Raw genomic sequence first — 4,184 nt, forward strand, 5'->3', positions numbered from 1 at the left:
TCCCTACTATGCAGTTAGAATAATTTAAAATAGTAAAAATGGAAAAAGAGAAAATAAATCATGGTGAAAAAACATATGCAGGAAATTCACCAGATTTTTCTGACCAGTTCAACCATTGTGAACTCTTGGTGAAATACGTGGACATCTCATTCCCACTTGCACTCAAAGTCTCTGGTTAGGAAATTCTGACAAAGACGAGGAACAAGATGAAAAAGTGAGAAATGGTATCAATTGCAAGAAAAAAAATGGAGTAGGATCCAAGCAAATTTATTCTTTGGGATGATGAAATTAATTGGCTTACTACTGTGTGTAGACAACTTTCCCAAAAGGCCACCCAGATGAATACTAGGGATGAGGATGAGTATAACCCTCTTCATTGGGAAGCCTAGAGTGGACACTTAGACATTGTCCATGAGTTGGTAGCTCAAGGCAGATATTCATGCAATAACTCTGAATGGCTGATAACCCTGCACAGTGCTTATATGTACAATAATATTAGAGTGGCTTCTTCCTTAATTCATCATGATGCAGATACCAATACCCAAACTAAAGGCCTCTTGACTGCCTTGCATCTTGCTGCTAGGAATAGAAATAGAAAAGATACACTCTTGAATAATTATATCAAACCAGGTCTGAAGAAAAACTTGGAAGAAACTGCATTTAATATTGCCAAAAGGATAAGTATGTATCACTACCTCTTTGAAGTTGTGGAAGGCTGTACAAATTGTTCTCCTAAGTCGTAATGGTTTGGTTAAGTGTCTTAAATTTCAAAAATGCCAGTCCATCCTTTGTGTCCCTTAATTTTTTTTTCACAATACAAAGCAACAGCAATATCTTACTTTAAAAATTCATGGATTCCATGGTATTCTTCCAAGTGATTTGCCTGACTTTGATGTCAAAATATATTCAAGAGTTGTTTGTATACATCTATAATGATTTCTGCAGTTTGTGATTTTTTTAAATCAGAAATAATTTTAACTTATCTGTTGAAATGAATAGTATAGAAACTAAAGTTTTTCCTCGTAGTTTTCTGAAAAAAGTATATCTATGTTTGTATAATATCCATAATCTATTTCATTCACTCCTAGATATAGATATAATACTTGGAATTCTACATTGTTATATAAGGTATAGGTTCATTAATAAATGTGTCCTTTCAGATTGCATTCCATATAGAAGAAGTTTAAGATTTCTTTTTTTCCTAGGTCCTTATATTATTTTATTTCTTTGGGATAAAATTACAATGTTATCTAATTTCAAGTTTTGTAAAGGTTATGCTATGTAAAGGCCTTTCTAAGGTGAAGAATTAATACACTATGTCAAACTAACCTTTAAGTCTATAAATTACATGTATTTTTACACTTTTTTTGTAATTAACTTTTTAATAACTGTTTTTCATTTCTTGCATCAGAAGAATGAAAATTATGGAATACTTCACAAATTTTCATATCATCTTTGTGCAAGTTTCATGTTAATCTCTGTATTGTAATTTGGGTAGACCTGCTTCTGAAGCATGTAGTACCCTCTAAATTTAAGTACTTAATGATGCAATCTTTATACAGGCATATATCCATGGTTCCCTATTCGTAACAAGGAACTCTTATTGTTCCTAAAAATGCTATTGATCTTATTTCTCTAAAATTCTGTGTATAGTGGAAAAAAACATATCGTTTGGTCGATCACTCACATTTACAATTTTTTTCAGTGTCTATTTTGTCATTTTCATTTTAAATTTGATCATATTTTGAAACCTTTTCAGCTAAGTCCAAAGGTGATGGCTTTTCAGGTACTTATTTATCAACTCAGTTAGCTTTGTAGATCTAATGGATTCAAAGTAAGCCTTACTTAAGAGCTACTTCTAAACTTCTGCAGCTTAAAATTTCCCAAATGAGGTCTTGATGGGACAAATGTCTACCTGAACCTTTACCCTTCTTCCATGTAGGAACAGACCAACCAGAATATCTTACCCTGACAGCATAGATTGTCTTACTGGAACAAAACTAATCTTAGTTACAAGGGATCATAGAGAGATGAACAGTTCAGACAGAATTGTTCAGAATGGAAGGTATTTTATCAAAATATAATTGTTTATTATACTTATCATTTCAAAAGTAGCTAAAGCCAAGAAGGTGAAAAAATTATTCATATGCATTATTACCTACTGTTCTAGCATGTCTATCATCCAACCTGGCAGGAATTTACACTACTGACTTTCTATCACCAAATATTTCCATAGTTCCTGGAGAAGGCCATATGTTTCTCCTTGATATTAGGCCTTAAATTGGTAATGTTTTAATAATAGTGTTTCCTCTTAGCTCTAGGGTGTAAATCTACAAATGTTAAAGCTTTAAGTCTAACTCTACCAAAAACTGAGCTAGAGATAATGGAATAATACTTTAAAACAGAGTTGCTTTTGATTCCCTAACCACAACACAATAATGCAAAACAATTTTTATTTTATATATACTTATATATTTTATATTTATATGTGCTGATTTTAAATTTCACACAGTGAATCTTTCTAAAAAATAATTGAAGACTCATCTCAATTTCTCATTTCTACATTATTTCAGGACCCCAATTCCTTACAAGAATTAGCAGAAATCAATTGTGAAATGCAAGGCAACTTAAAATGAAAGATGAGATCACAAAATCTGAGAGAAAGTACTGTAATTCAAACTTTCAATTTACAGATGACCAGCCCATATGAGTGAACAAAATCACAAATGAACAAGACTATTTTTAGTACTCCTCTCCTAATGATTAATGAAAGATTTCAGTGCAGCCAAAAAATAGTTTCTGTAGGGCTGGGAAGGTGGCTCAGTGGTAGAGCACTTGCCTTGCATGCCTGAGGCCCTGTATTCGATTCCTCAGCACCACATAAGCAAAAAGAAAAAAGCCAGAAGTGGCGCTGTGGCTCAAGTGGTAGAGGGCTAGCCTTGAGCTGAAGAGTTGGGGGACAGTGCCCAGGCCCAGAGTTCAGGCCCCACGACTGGACCCCCCCAAAAAAATAGTTTCTGTAATGATAAATCCATAATTGGTCTACCAAGGCTAGGAATACTTGATTTAGAGGTCAAATATAATTTAGAACAACATTAACTGGGAAGATCCTTAGTGCTTCAAAACACTGGTAGTTCAGTAAAACTAGGTTCTGTAGTATTAAAATGTTGTCATTCTCAAACCAATGATAACCTACATTTTATCTCCTGAAAGTATATTCATTTTCAAATAAACTATTTAAAATCACATTTGCCAAAATAACCCTTGACAGGTAGATGATAGTGACTTTACAAGGTTTTCAAGTGTAGGGAGCAAGTTACAATAGAGTCGATTTACGTACCCAGCACTAATACCAAACAAGTTAAACCATTCATTAAATTGTAGAAATAGTACCCCTCACCATTTGTGTTGTTTAGTAGGTGCCTTCCAGAAATGTGTTAAATAGATCAGCCTCCCATATTTCAAACACAAATATTAGCTAACAAAGTAAATTTCATCAAAGAAGAAGGTACATTTTAAAAAGTCACTAATAGATGTCTTATCATGCGTTGTTTTATGTTTTCCCTATCTGTCTAACATAGTAAGAAATATGATTTTAAGTCTTGAATATGGGTACTGATGAGAGATGTGACAAACAAAATCTGTCTTCTATTTCTGTCATATTCCTCTAAGAAGTAAATTTTAGTTTTCTTCTTTTTCCAAAACTTATAGGTAGTAGAAAAAATTATCCTATGTAAAATAAAAATAATCACACACCATTGTCAAAAGCTATTTATAAAAACTGGTAGTTAGGAATAAATTCTAAGCCATTTTTATTGATTATTGATTAAAGATTAATCTTCCAAATGAATGAGAATAAAATCATGTCTAAGTGCTTAACATCTCCAGTCTTGCAAATTGTTATTGCAGATGAATGAATTATGGAAATATAAGCTGACAACAGTTCAAGTGTATGTGGGAGTGAAACTCCATGGAATGCATATAAGCCTTTCAAAGTATTAACAGGCAGTTTAACAGAATGACTATCAGGAAATTGAAACCAGAGAGGAACAATAGTCAAGAAATAGAACGAATGAAAAATGGAACAAGGGGCAAGTACAGCTAGAATACTCAATGTACATATGTAATAAAGGAAGTGCTAAATCTGAACTCAATCTTGGAGAAAGGGTTGGTTGAGATTGATA

General features: G+C 32.8%; 1 pseudogene; it reads right to left on the bottom strand.

Moving 5' to 3' along the window:
* Nucleotides 1–1,418: 1,418 nt before the first annotated feature.
* On the bottom strand, nt 1,419–1,515 carry LOC138826312 (U6 spliceosomal RNA; annotated as a pseudogene).
* Between the last annotated feature and the right edge of the window lie 2,669 nt (nt 1,516–4,184).

The sequence above is a fragment of the Dipodomys merriami genome, unplaced genomic scaffold, assembly GCF_024711535.1.
Source record: "Dipodomys merriami isolate MVZ:Mamm:240054 unplaced genomic scaffold, mDipMer1.0.p SCAF_141, whole genome shotgun sequence".
Classification (NCBI taxonomy): domain Eukaryota; kingdom Metazoa; phylum Chordata; class Mammalia; order Rodentia; family Heteromyidae; genus Dipodomys; species Dipodomys merriami.